Source organism: Oryctolagus cuniculus, chromosome 16, assembly GCF_051225735.1.
Source record: "Oryctolagus cuniculus isolate XC-2025 breed Fujian yellow rabbit chromosome 16, ASM5122573v1, whole genome shotgun sequence".
Lineage (NCBI taxonomy): Eukaryota > Metazoa > Chordata > Mammalia > Lagomorpha > Leporidae > Oryctolagus > Oryctolagus cuniculus.
Window position 1 is genome coordinate 7,763,388 of NC_142882.1, and position 26,905 is coordinate 7,790,292.

A 26,905-nucleotide genomic window follows, 5' to 3' on the forward strand; every position below is an offset into this window, starting at 1 on the left:
TTATTTTTGAAGAAAGGAGGATTGCGATCAGCATGAGGGTGTAGTGGATATAACCACCACTTGTAACTATGACATCACATGTGGGTGACAGTTCAAATCCTGGCTGTTCCACTTGGAATCCAGCTCCCTGTTAATGATCCAGAAAAAGCAGTAGAAGATGGCCTAATATGCTGACACTCCAATGGACAACTGAAATGATCTTGCTTTGGATGAACCAGCACTGGGCCACAGCAGATATATTCAGTATCTATCACCAGATGGAAGGTTGCTAAAACTCTCCCTTTCTTTTCTGTGAATTGGTGCATCAGAACAAAAACATTTTAAGGGAAGCATAAACTGTTCATAAGAAGGTTACATTCTGCAAGTTATTTTATAACATCACAATGCAAAATTGGTTTTGTAAATCTTAGTCTCTAACAACTGAAAACTGTGAGAGCATTAAGAGCTAAACCTGAGAACATTTGTTTCCTTGGAAACTATTCTGTCTCTTAATCCTTTCAAAGCATTCTTCTCAGGTCTTAGGAGAATAATGTAGCACTTGGGGACAAAGATGCAGCCTAGGAGACCTGCACCAGAGGACAAGATGGAGAAGACCTCCACAGCCACCATGACCTTCCCCTTGGTGTTGTGGTAGACAGGCAGGAAGGTCACCCAGACACTGCAGAACACCAGCATGCTGAATGTCAGGAACTTGGCTTCATTGAACTTGTCAGGCAGATTCCTGGCTAGGAAAGCCACAGTGAAGCTTGCCAAGGCCAAGGAACCCAGGAAGCCCAGGACACAGTAGAAGGCAATGACTGAGCCCTTGTTGCACACCAGGATGATGTGGCCATGCTCAGAGTAGGCATCTGTGTCAATAAAGGGAGGAGAAGTCCCAAGCCAGATGGCACAGAGAACCAGTTGGATCAGGGAGCAGATGGGAATAATGGAGTTAGGTACCCCTGATAGCAGTCAGTGTCTCATCCTTCCCCCTGGGGCAGTGAACTTGAAGGCCAGAAGCACAGTGATAGTTTTGGCCAGGATGGTGGAAACAGCCACGGTGAACACCACTCCAAATGTGGTCTGCTGGAGGACACAGGTGGTTGTGTTGGGACGACCAATGAACAATAAGGAGCAGAGGAAGCAGAAGATGAGGGCAATGAGCAGGATGTAGCTGAGACAACGATTGTTGGCCTTGACTATGGGAGTGTCTCAGTGCTTCACAAAGACCCCAAGAACCACAGCGGTGAGGACAGAGAAGCACAGAGCTGTGCAGACCAGGGTCATCCCCAGGGGCTCTTCAAAAGACAAAAAAGTCACTTTTTTGTAGAAGCACTGGTCTCGCTCTGTGTTGGCATACTGAAGATCTGGACAGTTCACACATTGGTCCATATCTGGTGAGAAATGTACAATAACATCATCCCAAGTTCAGTTATTCCTGATTCACAAGTACATTCTAGAATACCCAACATAGCTAGTTTAGGCAAATAGTCCTTATTTAATGTGAAAAACAGAATATAAAAATGACATAAAATTACTGGCAATTATTTATGTCCATCTTCCTCATGTTAGCCAGAGTTAACACTTTGTCTTTCTAAGTACCTTTCATAATGATGAGTACATTCTCTTTTTCTCCTAACCAAGCCCTAAGGGCTACTCTTTGAACCTATTCATGGTGCTTTAAAAACATACCTTAGCCTGTGTTATTTTAACAAGACAAATTCATTCTTCATTATTACTTTGGATTGGGAACTGATGATCAAGGTGCCAGAGGTTTGCATGTGTGGTGAGGGCTACTCTGCCCTCATACAGGGCACATTCTGATGCATGCTCATTTTGACAAGAGCAAGCAGCAGCCCTCAGTTTTTAAGTTTTTATTTAATGATTGCATTTTTCATACATTCACCTTTAGGAATATAGGGGTTCTTTTCCCTATACCCACCCTCCCACCCCAACTCCCATCACACCTCCTTCTTCCTCTTCCTCTACCATCTCCTTCTTCATTATGGTTCATTTTTAGTTTGATTTTAAATACAGAGGACCAACTCCATGTTAAGCATAGATTTCAACAGTTTGTATCCACACACACAGACCACATATAGGGCACAGTTTGGGGACAAATTTTGCAGTTGATTCTCATAGTACAACTCATTAGGGACAGAGGTCCTACATGGGGACTAAGTAAACAGTGACCTCTGTTGTTACTTTAACAATTAACATGTTTATGTATGCATGATGTCAGTGATCACCCGAGGCTCTTGCCATGACCTGCCAAGGCTATGAAAGCCTTTTGTGACCAGAGGCTCCATCAGTATTTGGACAGGGCCATATGCAAAGTGGTTGCTCTCTCCTCTCTTCAGAGAAGAGTACATCCCTTTTTGATGACCTTTCCTTTCAACAGAGGTCTCAAGAGATCCTCCATGTAGTCTATTTTTTGCTGCAGAGTCATGGCTTTCCATGCCTGAAATGAGCCCTTCTTTTAATGGTGTTATTTCCTCTGTACTCTCATGGCCTATTCAACCACCCAATGGTTGCAGTCTTTGTTTTAATGAGTACTCATTTATTTATAATTTACATGAAAGTCAGTTTCAGAAAGAGGAGGAGAAGCAGAATGGAGAGAGAGAGAGAAAGAAGGAGAGGGGGACAGGTAGAAAGAGACAGGGAGAAAGAGAAAGAGGTAAAAAGAGGAGGGGAGAGATCTTACACCCAAAAGACATTAATAGCTGGACCTTGTATGTTTTGAAGCCAGCAACTGGGAGCGTCTTCTGGGCTTCCTGTATTGGTGTGAGCTCTGAAACTTGGGCCATCTTCAGCTGCTTTCCCAAGCATCAGGAGAGAGCTGCATTAGAAGTGAAGCAGCTGGGACTGAAACTGCTGACCAACAGGGATGCTACCATCCCAGCCAGAGGCTTAACCTACTATACCACTGCACCGGCCCTAGGTTCCCATTCTTAATATCATGGACTGGGAGATATACTTTGTGAATTTGGGTTGCACAGAAATCACCTAGCAATCTCACTAAAACATATCTGTTTAAGGTAAAATCTGGATTATGTCATGATAGGGGAAAGCACTGATTGACAAACCGCATTACAAGGCAAATGGTCAGGTTCTAGAGAAACACAAAAGAGCTGTACACTTGATACCAGCTGGATTACTTGCCACCCTTGAACGTTTTCATCAAAGAACACACTAGGATGCTGCCTGTAATCAAAGTCAGTCTGTAGATCAGTTTGAAACTTACTTGCATATTTCCACTTTCCTGTCTTTTTATCCTTAAACATGAATTTTATCTCCAGCCCTGTCTGTATCCTCTTATGTTCAATATATTGTTCCATTGAAGACTGATGTCTCAACTTGCAGGTTTCTTTCAATATTTAGTTAGTCTTTCTTTTGGATAGTTCATACTTTTTAGACATTACATGTGCCATCTTTTGTAGCTTTGTTTTCCAGAATTGGTAAGGAAAAGTAACTGCTTTGTCCAATTTGGTATACCAGCACTACTTAATTCAATTACCGATTCACTGATTTCAATACACCATCCCAATATCACTTTAAATGATGCCACTTTTATATCTTCCTTTTCAGTAAGTTGAATGTCATTCTTTTTTGACAATATGCATGGAGCCGAACCTCCTGGGTAATTTTCTGTATAAGTTGCATTCTTTCATCAACTTTGTATCCAATCTTCAGCTGTAAGTTCCATGTTTTTTAGCATTCTAAAATTCACTTTAGGATTGAAAGCTAATCCTACTTTTTGTCATGTTTGAGTGGTTTTGTTCTTTGTTTACAATTCATAGATCACTTAGATTTTATTACCTATTTTTCTTCAGTTATGCTAATTATTTTTACATTTTTTATGTACTATAAACTGAATTAGAGTTTATGAAACTCTTTGGGCAAGATGTAGCCTATTTAAAAAATACTGTTGGATTTACATTGTTTGAGATTTCAAATGTATGAATTTATTTCAAAAACAGTGTCTTACAATTTCATTCTGCTGAAATATCTGGCAGCATTTTATCCATCAACTTGAGACGTTCCCATAGAAGAAACCGAATTTTATATTTTCCTTTTCTCTATAGGAGTTGAGAAAGGAGTTCATCTGAAAATTGTTTATCACAATTCAAGTATTGGGAATTATTTTAATAACTGTGAGGATATTTGGATTTTTCAAATATTGCTCAACATATTTCATAATATTTCTATCTGGAAATATCTGAATTTATTCTATATTTTTCAATGTATCAGAATTAAATTATTAATAAGCTCTAATATTAGTATTTTATATTTAAATAGACATATAGAGTTCTCTTTGTGTATAGACACACATACACACACACAAACACACAGTAATCTTATTGTTCACACTGTTCCATCGTGCTGATATCCATAAATCTTTCTTGCTTATGATCACAAACTTTAAATTTTTCCAATGTTTACTTACTTCAGTTTCCTTATAATGTCCACATTTTACCTTCAAGGGCTTGTGCTGAATTTGCAGTCATTGACCTACCTTGGTATGCATACTTATTTTTTAAAGACAGAGTTACAGAGAGAGTTAGAGACAGAGTGAGGTCTTCCATCTGCTGGTTCACTCCCCAGATGGCTGCAGCAGCAAGAGCTGTGCTGACCTGAAGACAGGAGATTCTTCAGAGTCTCTCATGTGTGTGCATTGACCCAAAGACATGGGCCATCTTCTACTGCTATCCCAGGCCACAGCAGAGAGCTTGATCAGAAGAGGAGCAGCTGGAACTAGAACAGGCACCCATATGGGATGCTCGTGCTTCAGGCCAGGGCTTAAACCCACTGTGCCACAGTGCCAGGTCCACTATGCATACTTATTACTGTATATGTTAGCTTGTGTTCTTTTGATATGAATTTTATAAATGTGTGTACACATGTAAGCATAAGAAGGTTCTTGAAGATTTATATTTTGAGCAGCAATGACTTTTGTCAAAGGCTAGTTTAGCCCCATTTATGATATTCGATGTGTATTATCCTCAGGATGATATGCTGTATGATTTCTAAGATAGTTTTTCATATAACACACAGTTTGTTTAGAGTTGCACTTTCTCACTCCAAGCATGCTACACTTGAATTTGGTGACAGCATTTTTACTTATACAAGCACAAAGAACTCAGATATGAGTTTTCCTACACTGAATGAGCACATACATCACACTACTTCCATGGACTATACTCTGTTGCCAGAACCCTTCAATATCAATAATAAGTTTCAAAAAATTAGAGTGATACTAAATATATGGTACAAATAACTACTCATACAACACAAGCAAAAACTGGAAAATCTTTATGATACATGTGATAGCATAGCTCTGATTCATGGAATAAATCATAGAAATGCCACACTGTTTTATGGGGTGAATATTACCCAATCTTGATCTCTATTCATTTTTTACCATATGCATATCATCCTGAACTCCAACATGGTCAGCATTTCAGAGACATTCAGTCTTTTATATGCTTTCAAAAATAATACAGAGAGTGTATTGTGGAAAGTTTTACCCTTCTGTGGATTATTATTGATTATAGGGATTAATTTCTACCTGAAGGGGGGAAGACTGTTCTCAGCAGTCATATTCCTCCTCTTTTTCTTTGCATGGATAAGTTGACAATTTAAGAAACAGGTGGTAACTTCTCCAAGAGGCAGGCACTGACTTACCTGTCTGATTGGAAATCTCATTCTCAGGACAAGGTATGCAATCAAAACAACAGGCAGGCTTTCCCTCAAGAGGGGTTTTCCTGAATCCAGGGCTGCAACTCACACTGCATACCGAGCATGGAGTCTGAGAAAAATCAGATGAGTGTTGGTCATAGTTCAGACTATTACTTAAGTTCCAAGTAGAGGGTTTTCAAGTCCTACAAACTTATTCACTTAAACTGTAAACACCTGTTTCTGACACAATGACAACATTCAATTTGATTTTCTTAAATAGATTCAAAAGACGTGGTGGGAAATGTGTGTGTACTGTCCATCCTCAGACACTAAAAACATAAGAAAGTATTTGGATTGGAAGTGGAGTGGTTTAATGTCTCTAAGTGTCTTTTGAATAAGCCATCCTGCACATACTCCCTTAGCAGTTGGGGTGTAACAATGTGTCATATGAACCTTATGATCAGTCCAACTTACCTCTGTAATTCCTGTGGCCCACTCTATCAAATTCTCAGAGAGAGACAACTGTTCACTCTGTGAAACATATGGGGAAAACCGTCCTACTTTAACCTTACGTCCAAAACCATATGGAAAATTCCAAAAGTTGAGAATGTCGTATTCAGCTTCCAAATTTCTCTTGTGATTCAAATTCACTAGGTCACCAGCTGGATTGGTAAACTGGAGATTCTTCAGAAATGGGAGCAACTGAAAAAATGCATCATATTCTCATGAAGACTGCCCAAGTGATAACTCACCAAACCCAGGTTAGAGAAAGTCTCTCTTTGTCTATAATCACAAATAAACAATAGAACCTGTTTAAGGCCACTCAATGAATTGAAGTAAAAAAAAAATAAAACTGATGAGAACTACATCAAGGTAAGTATGATTTCACTCATTTTTCTACAAAAACAAGGGGAGTCAAAAATATCTAGCTGTGAGATTCAGACCATTTCCAACAGTGCAGTCCAAGCTACCGACACTCATTTTCTCAGTGTACCTAGCACAACTATCTGTAATAGAGTTACTAGAATAAAGAACTGTGCAAATTATATGAGATCCCTTATGTTCATTGTAGATGAACATCCTCAGCAACATTTGGACCTGAAAATAATTACCGTACCTCTGAAGTTGAAAATGGAATAACACAGTCTAGGTATTTCACATGTCAATATTAAATTGATAGAATTGGAGAATATTTTTAAGTCACAGCATTGATACTTATCCAAATTACCTTCCCACTTTTCCTTGGAGCCCTTTTGCTAATGACAAATTACAGGCAGAGGCTCATTTTTATCTTGTGTTTTGGAGAAAGGTTCCCAAGCTACTTGGATTGAACACCTGCAGAAGCTCTTAAGGGGATCACTTCAGGAGTACATATCAACAATGGAAACCAAGTTACCTGCCAGGGAGAAAATGCCACCTTTGTCCCATTGTTCACTTGCTGCATTTCTACCTCTTGTAGAAGCATCTCATGTACGCTGTGGGCCACAGCATACACAGCATTGTATATGTTGTAACTCCCATCACTCATGGTCATATCAAAACGATGTGGAGGCAATGATTCCAAGGAGGCATTCAGTGGACAGTTCTGCAAAGTTTTACAGGATGTCCCAGTAACTGAGCAATTAAAAGCCAGTGACCAGAATCTTGAGAGGATAGAGTCTTCTGGGTACTTGGAAGGATTAGCTGTCCAAAGAAAGTTTTTGAAACCAGAGATCTCACTATGGTGGTCTGAAAAAAATGAGGGTCCCATGGAATGAGTGGAGCAGGAAAGGTTTCTCAGAACTGGCAAAATCCCATTGTGAGGTGGTGACCCAGACTTTCCACATCATTAACTCCCTCCATGAATGAAAGCTGGTGCCTATGAGTGACTCTGTGACACAGAAAAGAATCACCACATTTGCTGATGATTTTAGGATCTGAATTTGAGCACTATTTTGGTATGAAATTTGTGACTCTGCAGTGGCTGGGATCAATTCCACAAAGTCTACACAGATGCCATTCTTCTGCAACTCTACTTTCAAATCAGTAAAAACTTAATACCTTTAGGGAGGTCTGATATGGCCAAACCCACCCAGGTCCACCCAAAATGGAGCATCAAGGAGACCATGCCATGGGCCAGAGAAGTGTCTTTGGGTGCCATCTGATAGAGGGAAGGGAACTGACCACTGTCACTCAGAAGAGGTTCAAAAGGCCCAAGAGTCAGCTAAGAGAAAAGGCAAGAAATCTGTGTAAGGTTATTGTTGTAGTGTAAAATATTATTCCTGAAAAAGTTAAGCAGATATTGGAAGTGTTAGTTTTTAGGATATTTCATTTACACACTCACCTGTGGAATTTTGTAGAGTTCCAGCAGGGTACCCATTTGGACAGCAGTGCTGCTTTCTGAAATTACAGCAACAGACTTGCTCTGTTTCCTACATGTGTAATTAGGAACGTGCTTTTTCAGTCCTGCAAGCCAGATGAAGGGGTTCTCCATCACAGTCATATGACTGTGCATGACATTATAGAGACCAAATCCCAAGGTCATGTTGGGTAAAAGATGGGGGTTTTTGTTGATCTCCTCAATAGCGAAAACCAAGGCCAGAGCATACTGGTAGTTTTTGGACTGAAACCTGCATGAAATGCACAAGGATCTTTAAGGGAAAAGCCTCCAATCCAAATTATCATCAATTCTGTGATTACTCTGACAGATGGATTGGTCATGGCTAAACATTCATATGTTCTAATCCGTACATGTAGATTTGCTGAGTACAGAGTGTGAACTGTTGTATTTGTAGGACACATGTCCTCACCAGAACCAAAGCTGCTACCAACTTTTACTGGTTTCCAAGCCTAAATGATTCTGAAAAATAAGATCTGCTTTTACATCATAATGTCTTGGACATGTTATCAGATGGTTGTCCATGCAGCCAAAGAACATGATCTTATTTTTGGATGCATACCTCACCAATTTTAATCATTGTTGGCAACAGCTACCTCTTCTAAGTGTTTGCATTTGATACATAAAGTAAATACTACAACAGGTTCTGGAATGCCCTCTCTAAATTTCATGCACACCTAGAAGTACACTCCAGTTCTCAAAGTAAGCATGACAAGGAAAGTCACATCATCTTTAATACTGCTTCTAAATGTTTCCTACATCCACAAACTACAATGATTCTTCATCTTACCACATCATTAAGTGCTTCTTGAAATAGCAGTCATACAATCATAAGGCTGCAAGTTGTAATGGGAAGAGAGTAACTCACTTGAAGGCTATGTGATTGAAAAGAAGGATGATGTCAGAGCACTGATAATGGTAGATGGGAGACTGTAATTGATCCTGAAAAATCTCTTCCCCATTAAACTTACCCATCAACCAGCATCACAAGCCAAGAAAATAAAATTGAATTCAGAGCTTGAAAGAAGGGAAATAGTGAAAAGGGAGGAGCACTTTAGAGAAGCTGGAAACACTCCCTGGGTGAACATGAATCACTGGGCTATGAGGCACCTGATGGTTTTCAATTAAGCCAGTCATGCATTTAGAACACTAAACATATGTTAAAGTAAATCACTATGAGTGGTATCAGTATTTACTCCAAACAGGCCTTCTTCACTCAAGTTTTCTTACAATATTGAATATAAATAGCCTTCCATGTGAAGGAAACGATGAATTTCTACTTTTCATTATGAGTGATATCAGTATTTACTCCAAACAGGCCTTCTTCACTCAACTTTTCCTACAATATTGAATATAAATAGCCTTCCATGCAAAGAAAATGATGCATTTCTACTTTCTAGGATCTGACATTTCACTAAGAATGCAAATGAGGAGCCCCTTGTATTTATTTCTGATGTCCTGTGTGTTAATTCCTCATGAATAGACTAGGTCATGCACACTGCTTGTTAAGGGTCACTGTGTGCTCCAGAGGAAGTGGCAGTTTTTCAGTTCTTGGTTCTTGCTGTAACATAGTATGTATATATGTATGCATATTATATACATATTCTCTCTATATATTTATGTATAGGTATACTATAACCATGCATACAGTAGCTATATATATATATAGTGTTTTATGTATATATAGTTTCTATACATATTTGTTATCCAAATACGTCATTCATACTTTGTAGAATGAGGAAATTTGAAAATCATTACTATGAATCAAATAAAATTCAGTTTTGTATTTCATATATCTGTTTCTCTGCTCATTACTATGACACTTCCATTGTTCCACATCCTCTCATTTCTTTCTCCAGCTGCTGCCTTGTACCAAAATGCCTAGACGGCTCTTGGACACACTGGAATTTGTAAGAGTTTATCTCTTTTATGCTGTGTTCTTTATCTCTAAAAACAGTTTATCAGTAACTGTTGTATATTCTAAAGTTGGTGAATCTAACATTGGAAGGTATAGCACCTAAATCTATTGACAGTTCAGTATTTCTTATTTTTCCAAGAATCATCAACACAGATATTTTCCCTGGGTTTATTAAGATTTGATTATGATCTCCAGTTTGCATGGCATACATCTTGGAGGATCTTGAGCTCTATTCATAGCCTCTTTTCCTACTACTGGAAATTCACTATCTCCTGGTCTCCGTCATTAAGGGTACACTTAAATGATGTGCTGCATACATAACCATGGAGAATACTACTACTAATGAATAAATATTTCATGAATTGGATGCCATGTGCACATATCAAATTAGGTGAATTTATAAAAATCAATGTGAAGTGAGTAATATTGTTCTACCAAGCTAGTATCCATTAGATATTTTCTGCAGAGATCTTTGGATAAATGCCTAAAATACTTCATCAGTTGCATCACCTTGGTGGCACCAACTATACTTCTCAAATCCATTGGCTTTAATGATACTGAAATGATCTATGTCCTAATACCTACCTTCTATCAAAGTTCTATGCAGCTGCAACCTACTTCCTGTAGCCTTACAGTAGAAACCAATTAGAAAATTGGCACATTCATAAACAGGTTTGAAGCAAACAATTCCACTCTCCTACAAGATACTATATTCTGTAGGCATGAAATTTATATATGCTATACATGTATATGAAACATTTATATTTAGCTACAAACAAAGTATCTTTAAGAGGGGCAGAAACAGAATAATCCCCCTTAAGAAATCTATTTTGCCCAGAAGAGGCAGAATCAGAGAAACACTGTAAATGTATTAGATTACAACCATTGAAATTCTTATGGGTATATTCATCAGTAAAATATAATTATTATTTTTGTGCAAAGCTGTTGCCCTGAGATTACTTTTATATAGAAAAAAACTTTTTGAATCTTTTCTCCTTTACAACTGTAGAAGAAATGAAGTGTTCTCATGGCCCCAAATCTAGTACGTAGCAGAAAAGAGTGTGAGCACATGTGGAAGAGCTCATGTAACTCAGTTCATTCATTTCAGTGCATGGAATCTGTAAGAATCTGCTACTGAGGCACAATAGGCCCCTGAGCTGATGAAAACAGACAGGGAAGGATAGGAGGATACCGACCAGATTCTGGTTCCCTCTCTGATGAGATAACATTTCCTGAACCATCCATGGTGCCATGCAGAAAGAAATGTCTGCTTCATGCCCCAAATCAATTACCAGCAGTTTTTAGGAGGGACAGAAGATGGACAGGGCAGGGATACAGAACATATTTGCCTATCCATTTGCAGACCCAATAACAAGTAGCTAATAAGTAAATAAATGGAAAATGATTATGGCAAGGAGAACTTACCATCTGAATTTGCGATATTTGCTGAAGCTCTTCATGATTATGGGAACCTCATATGTGTAAATGTGCAAAAAAGCAGCAATCTCAATATCTCCATCCTTGTAAAATCTCTGTTCCATCTTGGAATAGCAGTCGGTACTATCCTGACAAGTCTCAAGGGGAAACAGCTGCAGAAAGAGCAACAGAAAAATCAAAGGAAACATCTGTGAAAAACCCTATGATACAAGAGCAGTGGAACATGCAGGGTCATGCAGGTGGATACACAGTGTGTGTGTGTGTGTGTGTGTGTGTGTGTGTGTATGTGTGATTGCTTGAAACAAGCCACTTTAATACTGCTCCATCTGACCTCTTTCCACCAGCTGTCCACTCATCCATGGGGGAATCTGATACTTTTCTGCCCTGAGGCTCTGCAGTTCAGGTCTTCTGTCCTGGTGGAAAACACAAGAAGAAAAACATGTTTGTGAATCATCCTCTTCACCCAGGTGCCAGGATTTCCTCCAAGTCCATGGATACAAGACTCAAGGGCATAACACCTCTTAGTTATATTTGGTCCAAGGGCTTTGTCAATAAACCACTCCATGAACTTTTGGCAATTATGTACCGGGATTGCATCAGAGGGCATGAAGGGAGGCATCAGGTGAGGCTTTCAGTAAGCTTTCAGACCAGAAATCTCCAGTGTCACACACTACAATGACTCAAAGTGCAACAGGGCAGCCTCCCTCAAGCAGTGTTCTGGGAAGCCACAAATCACTTTGATAGCACATAGACCCCAAACCAATCCTGTTTACAGAGATACCCACTAGGACATGTGGTTTTCAATCACTGTGCAACCAGTAATCAGCCTGAATTCAGATATGTCCATTCTGCATTTCTAATCACTTCATCTTTAGTTGTAAAACATAAAAAACTTCCATGTTGCTGTTAACCAAGGTAATCCCATGATGATCTGTTTTTGCACCTACAACCTTGCTTGATACTCTCATGAGAACCTGGGATTATTTGAGTACTTATTTATAGCTTTTAACTCTAGGCAGAGAATACCAGCTGGAAGTCACCTCTTTATTCCCACCACCACAAGCACCAAGGGCAGGATGATGCCTGCAGTCAGCTACACTTCTTGAATGCAAGTGACTTTCAGGATGCTTATGTAGGACACCATCAGTGCAGCTAGGTACTATTAATCCTTTGCCAAACCACAGACTGCACAACACAAGAGTGAACAAAATGGATACCATGTCCTATAGGCAATAATGAGGATCAACACTGACTAATCATTTGTGCTTGTATACCTGTGTGAGGTATTGCCAATGGAGTAAATCTAATAAGGGGGGTAGAGAGGGCATATATGAGAACTCTATTTTTCTACTCAAAAGTTTTCTAAACTCAAATTACTGTAAATGTGGTGCCTAATATTTTAAGGCAAACACATTTTTCATTGCTTAGCCACTGCTCTGATGCCATTAGGGAGATTTTGATTAGGGGTACATGCAAAGTGAGATGCAGTATAGGAACAAAATACCGAACAGAATTCAGTGACTTGCCTAAAAATGAAAATATAATTTCTTGACGAGTTAAACTTATTACTGATACATTGATGAAGCTTGTTTTCTATTCAGTGATACAAGAGAAATAAATCTAAATCAGAGAACAAGCATCCACTGTTCTCTCTAATGTGTAGGAAATAAAAATAGAGTCAATCTGAATGCACTTGATTCACTGAAAAGAGATTGGGAATGGAGAGGATGAACTCCATGCAATGAGGAGGCTTCAGGAAATCCATGGAAAATGTGTGTTATGAAACAGTTATGGATGAATTTTAAAAAATTGGCATCCAGATATATTCAATATTTTTGCTTAAATGTTTCCTTCATATTTAACATTTTCATCTTCTATATCCTTAATGCTGCATTTGACATTTTATAGATTGTGATGAATGCTTCAATTTTAGAACTCCAGACTTATTTCAGGGAAATATATATTCTAATTGCATAAACTTATATGGAATCTGAGATCATACATTTATGTCAAATTGAACTTTAGCAACATCATAAAAGTTGATAATATTTTTTTCTATTTGAGACTTCTAATAATTTATATTGAAGTCCAATATCATGTAGGTTACTACAAAGCAATTTCCAAAAACAAAAATATGTGGACATTTGAGTGGGTAGGTACAGAGTTCTCTGTGTGTACAGGGAACACACACACACATGAACTTTCACTCATTCCACATCGAGAACACTGTCTCCAATGGAATATCCTGGACTATCTTCTCAGGCTCAATACACTTCAAATCAAAAGTAGAAATTGCTATAAGTACATTGTAGCATTAATGTCATAGCAAGCAGTAAGGGAAACTGACAAAATCCACAATGCAGAGGTGAGCTGGCATGTCAGCACTCACTGGATCAATTCTCAGTAACTCCAAATTAGCTATGCTGGTATGCAAAGTCTACAATATGGCATTTTTAACCATTTTGAATTATGTCCCAGACAAAAATCCCCACATCATCCATCTTCTAGCCATGCTTAATCTGATGCAGCTCCTCTGAATACAACAGAACATGACACTTTGCTAGGGTTGCCATTTCTGGTAATCCATCAGGAATCTGTTTCTACCATCATCCATCTAACCTAGGAATAATACTGCTGATTACTGAAGAGAGACCAAGATGGCTGAATGAGAAGGACATACTGTTATAATCTAGGAGGAGATATAAAAGTAAAAGTGGAAGAAACACATTCTCATGGGAGAGTTAGAGAGAAAACCATAGTGGGAATTCTATGGAAGGAAGAAGAATGCTGTGGATCAGTGTGGAAGTTGCAGACATGCAATATGTTCAAGGACACCACAGAAAATCCCAGCAGCCAAGAGCCAGAGAAAGCAACAGTGTTGGAGAGGGAGGGGAGATCAGACTGCAGTGCCTGAGCCACTGGTTATGTAATTGGAGGGAGAGATTTCAAGAGTCAACCACCTGAGAGAAAATTGGAGAATATGGCTACATATCCTTCCAGATACATGTTTCCAACATACAAATTAAAAAAACAGAAGGGACAGTACAAATATCATCGAAACTGCATAGAGGAATTGAACATACATTGCTGCACAAATAGAAGAGCCAAAGACCTTACCAAGGGTGCTAAACATTAGTAAACTTGTAATACTATTCAAAATCACACTGAGATATCACCTCACATCTGCTCGATTGGCTACAATAATTTTTGTTTTTGAAGATTTTGTTTGAATGGAAGATTGAGAGAGTGAATGTGAGTGATACAGTCAGAAAGAGAGAGAGAGAGAGAGAGAGAGAGAGAGAGAGTATCTTCCATCCCATGGTTCACTCTCCAAATGATCACAACAGCTGGAGCTGAGCTGATCCAAAGACAGGAGGCAGGGGCTTCTTCAGGTCTCCCAAATAGCTGCAAAGGACCAAAAACTTGGGCCATCTTCCACTGCTTTCCCTGGCCACGAAGGGCACATGGATCCTTAGGGATCTTTGGTAAATGTCTCCAACCATGATTATTATAAACTCCAAACCTAGAACTACTAGAGAATGAATGTTTTGTGCAAATATGTGGAGGTTGAAAGACTGCTCTGTAGCATGATCATAGTTGATGAGGTCTTTGGGTGGAAATAGCAATTTTTTATGGCTTACCTAGTTCTTTCTTGCAATTTTCAATATGAGACTGCAGAGAGAGTTTGTTACATCTCTCTAACAGGTGAAGACTGTGAGAAGAGGAAAGGAAAACTCTCTTTACTGGAGGCAGGAAACATGTCTTAGACAAACACCAACACCAACCTCATGTATATTGATCCTGGTCTTACCAGCCTCAGCAATTCTGAAAAATAAATTCCTTTTGTTAAGTCACAAAGTCATGGTATGTTGTTAAATGGAAACGAGATGACTAACACAACGAGTCAATTGGGATGAACACTAGTTACTCTCATTTATGTCAACAGATGGCTCTCCCAAGTCCTTGGATTTTGTATTTGTAGCAAATGCCAGAACAGGCTCTGGAATGTTCTGTCTAAATTACATGTACCACAAGGAAGAGAAACTGATTTTCAAAGGAAAGCAAAATGAACTAAATACAAATCAATCTTGCTGAATTTTGCACATGTTCCATCATGGAACAAAAATGGTTATTTATATTAGCACATCATTAAATGACTCCTCTAACAGCATCATCATGAACATGGCATTGTGCAAGGTCTTGGGAAAGAATAACTCACCTGAGGGCTATGTGGCTAGCAGAGGCAGGATATCTAAGTGTGGAGAATGGTGGAGTACAAGGCTTGGCATTTATAACTGTTAAGCCTCCTCCTTTTCAAAACTGGGCATTAGCTCCCACCCCAAATCAGGAAACTAATTCAAATTCAACGCCTGAATGAAGGAGAATCTTAAATGCAGAACATTTAGAAGATGCCAGAATCACTGGGGGGACTTCAAGTACTGTAGATCAAAAGGCACTGCACCTAGTGAAGCTGAATGGCTGCCATCTAGTTTTCTATGGAAATCTGAAAAGTATGTTCATATAAATAATGACTATTGGTAGCAGTTCTAACTGCAAATAGGTCTTATTCTCTGAATCTTAACTCAAGACTTGCATGCAGATTGACTTGCAGGTCAAGAAAAACATCGTGTATTTCTACAGGCACTGACACAAAACTTCCCCAAGGTTAGAACACAGGTGCCCTTTGTGTTTCAAGTGTCCTGAGTATTCAGTCATGATGAACAGTCTGTTTCATGTTGACGGCTTATACATGCTCGTATGTTCTGACCAGAAGAGGTATCTTTCAATTGTTGGGCATAGGATTTTATATGTTTCCAACATGACAAATTGTAAACTTGACTTTTCAAGTATCTCTTTATTATCTATGTTGCTTTCTGGGTGAGATAAGTGGAAAATTCCATTCTAAGCAAAAATATATTTTCTGATCTGTATTTAGTCTTTCTCTTCTTGGTCATTCTTCCAGTTTTCCTCTAATTGCTCTGTCCTCTTCATCTCCTCCTCCTCTTCTCTGGAAATCTGTATATGATCTCTGCCAAACAGGCTTTTGCTGAGAGTTTGCAAGTGGATACGATATATCATTCCATCCTTTATCTCTTCGAACAGGTCATCAGTGGTAAGAAGAGATTCTGACACTGGGAAATCTAACAGTTGGGGGTTTAGTGGCTAAAGCAGTTATTTTAAATTTAATATTCTTTTATTCTGCTGTCATCAACAATGTTTATTTTTCCTTCACGTGTCTAATGAGGTTGCTTTATAAGGTGCTTCTTGCATGATTTTTCACTTGTGAGTTGCCTGTGTCCTTATCACAATCTTTTCCTCCACTTAAGAACCATGAGAGTTTCTCCTGGTCACAGGATAATCCCATGTTGAGTGATTTCATTTCCATCTCATGTCTCAGAGTTTATCTGGGATTTCCACATTAAGTTGCCCCAGATGCATAGTGAAATACACATAAATCTTTTCCTTTTAGGATGGCTCTTAGCCTTTGTCTGTTGTTTTGTCTGCAAAAGCATTCAACTGTTTGCAATCCATATCTTTCTTCCTGGGGTTTTCTCATCTAGAAAATTTAGGGAAATAATCCAAATCATACTCTTTGAAAGACCTTGATTTGTGTTAAATGAAGAAGGGATATATAAAAACACAAGGAAGTAGAATTGGGCAGAGTCTCCCACTCACCACAGGATTCCTGCCTCTGGCTTCTGATGAGAAAACAGTGTGCACAGTGCTGAGGCACCAGACTTTGGCTGAAGATCAATTTGGGGGCATTCATTATGGCAGATGTGTGGATCTTTGCAAACTTCAGGTGTCGCTCTTGAAGAGCTGACCTGAGAGGTTCCACAAGAAGGAGCCCTTAAATCCATCCCGTAACCCTTCAGGTGCATTTACTGCAGTCTTGCAGGCAAGGTCAAATCCATGCTCTGCCTCAGGCACCCTCTAGTGCCTGAGGGCGGTATTGACCCTGACTGAAAGGAAGGGAGACATGGGCATAAGAGCAGCAGACAGCTCCAAATCAAGACTGGGTCAACTGAAACATCCAAATATAATGGAAAGGATCTCCATGGGAACATCAGATGGCCATGCAGAAATAAACACGTGTGTGTACAGGAAGTCTGAAAGACTATTTAGATAAGATAAGAGTCGGTGAACTCGAAAGGCTTTCATAGCCTTGGAAACTCATGACTGGAGCATAGGGAGATTACTGATGCCATAAACAGGAGTGTCAATTGGTAAAGTCAACAACAAGAGTCACTGTGCACTTACTCCTCATGTAGGATCTCTGTCCTTAATGTGCTGTGCATTGAGATTTAATGCTATAACGAGTACTCAAACAATATATTTCACTTTGTGTTTCTATGGGGGTGCAAACTCCTCATGTAGGGTCTCTGTCCTTAATGTGCTCTACATTGAGATTTAATGCTATAACGAGTACTCAAGCAGTATATTTCACTTTGCATTTCTATGTGGGTGCAAACTGTTGAAAGCTTTACTTAATGTATACTAAACTGATCTTTATATATAGAAAATTGAAAATGAATCTTGATATGAATGGAAGGGGAGAGAGAGCAGGAAAGGGGAGGGTTGCGGGTGGGAGGGAAGTCATGGTGGGGGGAGCCAATGTAATTCATAAGCTATACTTTGGAAATCTATATTCATTAAATAAAAGTTTAAAAAAAATGCAAAAAAAAAGACTATTTAGATAGGAGCAATGGGATTGTAGTAGGTTTCCTTTTCTCTTTATAAATACTTAGATTCACTTGCCTTAAGGCTACTATTAAATAAAAAAGGATAACTGGCCAATTTCACATTGAATTTAAAAATGAATGCCAATGTGTTTCCTTTTTAATGAAATAAGCCTATCATAAAACAGACAACTCATGAAAAGTAAGTCAGCATAGAATATACTATTCAGATAATGTATAAACATATGATCTAACTTTGAATGATAGAAATTATAATCAGATATATTATTGGCACATTAACTCAGGACTTTGTTTTTGCATGCAAAAATATAGAATTTCAGTTCCAGTAATCTTGCCTTTACAAACACACATACATACACAACAAAATTGTTTTGAAACTCAAGGACTCAGATACCAATTGACTTGGATATTTGAAGACACACATGCTAATGGCTATTCATACGCAACTGAGTATGACTCAGGAAGTGTTGCTATGTTCTGAGACAGCCACATAAAGTTATGATACCTCCCACCCAAGTGCTTCTCAGGCTATAGCTGCTGAAGACACTGTTGGAGGGTTTGGGGAGAAAGAAGTAATTGTATGAGGAACTGATGACTCTGCTGGAGATGATGGGGACATTTAATTAAAGATGCCTCAGTTAGGGAAAAGGCTCTCAAAAGGTAGTTGGAATCTGCATGATCTAGTGCTTCACCACTTACCTTTGAGAATAATGGAAACTGGAGCTGGGCAGTGGTGCAGTATGTTAAGTTTCCACCTTGAGTGCACACACTTTATAACCTCTGCTGGAGAGCACTAGGGAGAAAGGTACCCTAATCCACAGTTGGTGGGAATGTCAAATGATGCAGCACTTGGAATACAGTATGGAAATGTCTGTGAAAGAAAACATATCTTCCATATGACCCAGTCAGCTGACTCCTAGGAATTTACCCGAACAAAAGGAAATCAGCATGAAAAGGGGTCATCTGTACCCCCATGTTCATTGAAGATCAATTCAAAATAGCTAAGTATGGAATCAACCCAGATACCCATCAACTGATGACTGGATAAAGAAACCATGGTTTATACTCTAAGAATATTGATCAGCAGTAAAAAGAAAAAAGGAATACTGTCTTTTGCAATAACATTGATACAGCTGGAAACCATGATACTTAGAGAAATAAGCCAGTATCAGAAAAGACATGTACTGTATGTGTTCTCCTATCTGTCATAACAAGTGCCTAAAAAGTAATGTATTGGAGTGAAATTGACAATTGGAGATTCCATGTTTGTTTATAGCCTTTGTCTCTATTTTTGAGGAATACTGTTGGTTTCTTCCTACCAGTGTAGAACACTTTACATATGGTAGGGTTAATCTCATGGGTACAAAGTAAAGTAGAAAAGGGTTCTTTGTAAAAATAAAGAATGGGAATAGGAGAGGGAGGGGAAGAAGCATAACAATGTTGACAGGAGGGAGGATTAGGTGGGAAGTATCACTACATTCCTAATCTGTATATATGAAATTCATGAAACTTTTATACCTGAACTAAAATTTGTAATATAAACACATTGAGTAACTTACCAACAATAAAAAAAATTTAAAGGCAGAAGTTACAACAAAATACAAGTAATTCATGACCAATGGGAATAGAATATGATGGACATTTCTGCACAGTTAAATATATGACCAGAGGGCATTACAAAGGATCCTAATCAGCAATAAGTATGGAGAAACCATTCTACACCAGAAGGAGCCTCCACCTTACATCCACTACATGGGTACAATAAATTGAGAAATTTTTCAAGTGATGTAGATAATGTAGGGAATTTGAAATCTTCAAATGTGATAGAAAGTAACAGCACATATGGTATGGAAGGCAGTTGTCATCTCCTTAGCAACTTCAACACAAAATTAATTTATAACCAAAACATTCCACACCTGAGAGTACACTCAAAAATTAGAAAATATGCAAAAATCTCTTCCATATCAGTGTTTGTATCCAAACAGCCAAAGTTGGAAATAGCACACAAATCAGTCTATAGTTAATTGGAGACACAAAACTCAAAAAATTACAGCAAGGATTTATCAGTTTGTTATGAAAAATGCAGATACTTGCAATAATGTGGATGCCCCTTGAAAACACCATGCAAAAATGAAAGGTCATCTAAATCCACAGAGTCCAATATTTAATTTATACAAAACACCCAGGACAATGAAAACCATAGAAACATAAACAGATTGGTGGTTGTGCAAAATCAGTTTTTCAATCTTAGTTTCTAACCATTGAAAACTGTGATTGCCTTAAGACCTACAAATGAGAACATCTGTTTCCTTGGAAACTATCCTATCCCTTATCCTTTCAAAACATTCTTCTCAGGTCTTAGGAGAATAATGTAGCACTTAGGGGCAAAGATGCAGCCCAGGAGCCCTGCACCAGAGGCCAAGATGGAGAAGACCTCCACGGCCACCATGACCTTCCCCTTGGTGCTGTGGTAGACAGGCAGGAAGGTCACCCAGATACTGCAGAACACCAGCATGCTGAACATCAGGAACTTGGCTTCACTGAACTTGTCAGGCAGATTCCTGGCTAGGAAAGCCACAGTGAAGCTCACCAGGGCTAAGGAACCCAGGAAGCCCAGGACACAGTAGAAAGCACTGGTCTTCAAAGAAGGAGGTACCTTTCTCTGAAGGGAGGAAAGAACCTCCACTTTGACTATGACCTTGTCTAAACAAGATAAGAGTCGGAGAACTCAAGTGGCTTCCATAGACTTGGAAACTCATGACTGGAGCAAGGGGGGATTACTGAGGCCATAAACAAGAGTGTCAATTTGTAAAGTCAACAACAGGAGTCACTGTGCACTTACTCCTCATGTAGGATCTCTGTCAGTGTGCTGTACATTGAGACTTAATGCTATAACTAGTACTCAAACAGTATATTTCACTTTGTGTTTCTATGGGGGTGCAAACTGTTGAAATCTCTACTTAATGTATACTAAACTGATCTTCTGTAAAAAAAAAAAGAAATTATCAATTCCTAACTTGACTCTCACTGGGATTAAACATGACAATAGGTCTGATCTGATTTCATCATCATTTAAAAAAATCATCTATTATTTTTCACTTTATGTTTCTGTGTGGGAGCAAACTGTTGAAATCTTTACTTAATGTATGCTAAACTGATCTTCTATAGATAAAGAGAATCGAAAATGAATCTTGATGTTAATGGAAGGGGAGAGGGAGTGGGAGAGAGGAGGGTTGAGGGTGGGAGGGACATTATGGGGGGGAATTCATTATAATCCATAAGCTGTACTTTGGAAATTTATATTCATTAAATAAAAGTTAAAAAAAAGAAAGCACTCACTGAGCCCTTCTTGCACACCAGAATGATGTGGCCATGCTCTAAGCATGCATCTGTGTCAATAAAGGGAGGAGAAGTCCCAAGCCAGATGGCACAGAGAGCCAGTTAGATCAGGGAGCAGATGGGAATAATGGAGTTAGGTACCTCTGATATCAGCCAGTGTCTCATCCTTCTCCCTGGGGCAGTGACCTTGAAAGCTAGAACCGCAGTGATATTTATGGCCACGACGGTGGAAACAGCTATGGTAAACATTACTCCAAACGTGGTCTGCAGGAGGACACAGGTTGTTGTTTTGGGATGACCAATTAACACTAAGGAGAAGAGGAAGCAGAAGATGAGGGCGATGAGCAGGTTGTAGCTGAGACAATGATTGTTGACCTTGACTATGGGAGTGTCTCGGTGCTTCACAAAGACCCCAAAAACCACAGCAGTGAGGACAGAGAAGCACAGAGCTGTGCAGATGAGGGTCATCTCAAGGGTGTCTTCAAAAAACAGAAAAGTCACTTTATTTGTAGAAGCACTGGTCTCACTCCGTGGTGGCATCTGATGATCTGGACACTTCATACACTGGTCCATATGTAGTGAGAAAAGTACAATAACATCATCCCAAATTCAGTTATTTCTGATTCACAAGGTTCTTCTGGAATACCCAACTGTGCTATTTTAGGAATATTCTGATTTGATGTTGAAGACAGCATATAAATGACACCTAGGAAATTATTGGCTGTTATTCATTCCCAACTTCCTCATGTTAGCCGCAGTTATTACTACACCTCCCTAAGTACTTACATACTGATGGATACATTCTCTTGTTCTCATAACAAAGCTCGTTCCTTCTTAACCTTTCTTACCAAGCACACATTTCTATATTTGTGATGTTTCCATCTCCAGTTTCCTGGATTTACATTTTTTTAACTTTTTTTTAATGAATATAAATTTCCAAAGTACGACTTATGGATTACAATGGCTTCTCCCAGATACCGTCCCTCCCACCCACAATCCTCCCCTTTCCCACTCCCTCTCCCCTTCCATTCACACCAAGATTCATTTTCGATTATCTTAATATACAGAAGATCAGCTTAGTATACCTTAAGTAAGGATTTCAACAGTTTGCTCCCACACAGAAACATAAAGTGAAAAATAATAGATGATTTTTTTAAATGATGATGAAATCAGATCAGACCTATTGTCATGTTTAATCCCAGTGAGAGTCAAGTTGGGAATTGATAATTTCTTTTTTTTTTTTACAGAAGGTCAGTTTAGTATGCATTAAGTAAAGATTTCAACAGTTTGCACCCCCATAGAAACACAAAGTGAAATATACTGTTTGAGTACTAGTTATAGCATTAAGTCTCAATGCACAGCACACTAAGGACAGAGATCCCACATGAGGAGTAAGTGCACAGTGACTCCTGTTGTTGACTTTACAAATTGACACTCCTGTTTATGGCATCAGTAATCTCCCTATGGATTTACATTTTAAAAATAACCTGTTAAGACTCTAAATTAAGATAACATTTTTAAATAAGGTAAGATATCAAATTTCAGCCTATGTCACTTTAAGTAGTATTTAACTATTTTTCATGAACAGTTTATGAAAACATATTTGTTAAACAAACCCAGTAGTGGTATAGAAATGATGAGGCATTTTTCGATTATCTCACAGGCCAAAGAAATAAAAGTACATAGTTTGCCTCCTGGCTGGAACAGGCATAGAAATAGAAGTGTACTTCAGGTCCTAGGTCTCCTGAGTTTGAGCTATCTCAAAACTCCCACTGACTGTGTCATCTAGATGTGCACTGAAGCCCACAGGGAAGGGAGAAAGGTGAGGGTGGGATTAGCATGTGTCACCCATTCTCACTCAGCCTTCCACACCTGTAGCCTAGGATATATATTTGTCAAACACACACACATGGAGTGATCAATTCCCTTCCTGGCGTGTGTGCTAGACTGGGCCTCTGCCTTGTCAAATATATACTGCAGCTTTATTCTTATACATAAGGAACAATAATAGTTCTATGCCTCTCCTTGAGTCTAATCTATTAGCCTTGATTTTGTCAATGAGCTTTCATGGTGAAAGCCTTAGCAGAGGTGTTTGTATGCTAGAGTGCTACCACCTACATTGGTGACTACATGGGTTAAGTCACAAAGAAGCAAGGTGTAGGAATATAATTCTCTCCAGTAAAACTCTGAGGTATTTGACAGTGGGGACTCTAAAGAGAGAATGCAAAAGGAAGATGGGGGATACTAGAGACATGCTGTGACTTGTCTATGCCACATGAGGACTGTATCTAATGGGAGTCTAGATTGTGAGACAGACTGACTGCAAATGAGATGGACCTTAACCCAGGTCTAACAAACTAATTATTTAGGAATTAGCTATTAATGAGACTAAGAAATCGAGTTTCTAGAAATTGTGGAGACTTGAAGAGGTATAGAAAGCATTTAGAGAAGCAGAGAGAGAGAGAGAGAGAGAGAGAGAGAGAGACAGAAATCTGTTGAGATCTGGGGTAAAAGAAAGACTCATAGAGGCATGGAGCTGGGAGCCCATGGCCTCACTTCAGAATGTGCCCAGTCTCACTGATGGATAATCTCCAGGAAGGAAGAACAGAATGCAATTTTCAGCCAACATCTGAATGGGCAATTGTGATCTGGTGTCCAGTCAGGGAGTCCTTGAAAAACACCAGAGAGTGTCCCTGGCCTGAATTTCAAGGTTACTTCAAACTTTTCTCCCAGTGTCATGTGTTGGGCAAATCCCCATGAAAAGAAAATGTGTTGGGCCAGACCAACATTCCCAGAGCTGAGACAAAAAGCAAGAAGAGTGGAGTGTCTGGTTTTCTAGCTTGTGAGGAGTCCAAAATGGCAGGAGATTGCCTCCCCACTGGAAACAGCATTTCTTGGCCCAACACTATTCTGGCATTCAGAGCCTGGTACCCAGCCAGGAGACCTTCTGAAAACACTGGCGTGTAGCCCCAGCCAGAATCCATCAGTCATCTCTAGGCCTTCTTCCAGTCCCACACAAAGGGCTGATCCACACAAGAGAGAGGGAGGCTGAAAGGATAGAATTCCAGTTCCAGAGGATTGATCTAGCCTTAGTTAGCCAGCACTCACCCCTGAGTCTTAACTGCAGCCACACTAATCACTTTTAAATGGCTGACAGGGACCCAGTGTTTTAGGGAAAGTGAGAGTGACTATGAAAGAGACACTATGAAAAAAGTGACTGTATTCTGCATGCTCACCAGTCCAGTGAGATTATCCAAGTTTGGATGCACATCACATAAGAGTTGCAATCTGAGTCACATTGGAGTTGCTCTCCAAGTAATGGCACCAAAAATATTATGGGAAATGGTGGCACAAAAATTATTGCTACCTTGGTTTTTTGCCTCACGTGGAAGAAGAATTTCCAAGCGGACAGCAAAGAAATTTAAAAGTATTTATTAGAAACAAGGACCTCCAGCCAGAGTGGCATGGAGGGGGGCTTCCAAGAGAGGAAAACTGTGAAAACCCACATTCATTTGGGTGAACTTCTCAGGTGCATAAAAGCTGAAAAATGGAGATTTTCTTTGTTCATAGGTATGATTTAAAGAGGAAGTACTCAGAGATTGGAGTAGCCATATTTGTGGTGTTTGAAGTAGAGAAGAGGAAATGGAAAAGGAGAAAGGGACTTTCCTGGGTGACTGTGTCAGAAGAGTTGTGATCTACAAAGCTCTCAAACCATCGTAGATTGTCAGGAAATTAGAATATTCTAGTCTTCCACCACTTTCAATCATTGTTGACAAATTTCAGGGTTGAGATTGTATTTTATGGCTGTCCTCTTATGTTGAGTGCTATTTTTTCTCCCCCTGTAGCTGACCTTTTGCTCTTTTGAGCCTGTGTGACCATGGTCATGTTTCATTCTCTCTTGCAGATGGCATTGAAGAACACATCTCAGACCCTTGCACTGTCACCTAGATGCTTCATTTCAGCCCAGCCCATGTGGGACTGAACATTTCTGATCACCTGAAAGGTATTCAATTTATGTCAGGTTTGAGAGTTATAGATAAACAGGAATAGCATCTGTGAAGTGGTGTGGGGTTGATCTCAGTCACTGAGAAAACTCATTAAGCAATGGCCTGGCCATATCAAATACTGTTCAGATCATCGTCAGCAAACATGGTTATTCTTTTCTTTGCCAACAAATCTCTAATAGATATGAGCTTTCAAACATAAGAACACTTAATGACATGGAAAATCTGGGTCCCCATCTCCCAGTAGGATTTTACAACCAGTGAGATACATTTCCCGCTCCACTCATTCACTGGTTTTGAAAACTTGATAGCTAACCCTTCCAGATATCCTGCATATGCTTACCTCACTAGATTCTGGCTGATGTCTTTTCATTGTTCAGTTTTTGGGGGCAACCTGCAGTATCTTGCATTACTGTCCACTGAATGCCTCCTTGGAATGGATGCTTCAGCATGATTTTTACATGACCATGAGTGATGGGGTCTACAGAATAGACAATGCTGTGTATGTTTCTGCCCACACCATACCTGAGATGCTTCTATAAGAGTTAGACCTGCAGCCAATGAGCACTGGGGCAAAGGTGGCATTTTCAGCCTGGCAGGTTTCCATTTCATGAGAGGTATCCTTGAACTTTAAAAAATTTTTACTTTTTTACTTTTTTTTCTTTTTTCTGTTATTTATCTTTTTTGTTTGAGGCATACAAATTTCTTGCAAAAACTATTATTGTGGCTGACGCTGTGGCATAACTGGTAAAGCCACTGCCTCTAGTGCCAGCTTCCCATATGTACCAGTTCCAGTACTGGCTGCTCCATTTCTGATCCAGCTCTACCATGATCTTAGAAAGCAGTGGAACCTGGCTGAAGTGCTTGGTCCCCTGTAACTGGCTGGGAAATCCAGAAGAAGCTCTGGCTCCCCACTTTGAACTGGCTCAGCTCCAGCCATTGTGGCCATTTGGAGAGTGACCTGGGGGATGGAAAACTCTCTCTCTCTCTCTCTCTCTCTCTCTCTCTCTCTCATTTTCTCTGTTTTTCTCTCTGTCTCACTCACATTCACCCTCTCCCTTTGCCTTTCAAAATGAAATCCTTGAGAACAAAAACTGTTATAGCCAATGGAACAGATGTGAGGTGGTCACTCTAAGTTTACTGATGATTAGCACCTTTGATAAGGCCTTTTGCTCATTTATCTCTGCAGAATGTTCAATTGCTATACCCATTGTTGATGATATTATTATTGTTCCTTCTGCTTTTTAAAATATAAGTTGTAAACATGTTTCTGAAAGAATGTGTGGCTCTATTCTCCCAATTTCTATCAGGTGTTTGACTCTTGAAAGCTCTCCCTCCAGTTATGTAAACATGGCCCAGGCCACTGAATGCAGTCTGATCTCCCCACCTTCCCCAAGCTGTTGCTTTCTCTGGCTCTGGGCTCCTGGGATTATGTGTGTCCTTGATTGTACTGCACATCTGCACCTTCCAC

At 39.3% G+C, this 26,905-nt stretch overlaps 1 pseudogene; it reads right to left on the reverse strand.

Annotated features, from left to right (window-relative positions):
* Nucleotides 1–438: 438 nt before the first annotated feature.
* On the reverse strand, nucleotides 439–26,645 carry LOC138847793 (vomeronasal type-2 receptor 116-like; annotated as a pseudogene).
* Between the last annotated feature and the right edge of the window lie 260 nt (nucleotides 26,646–26,905).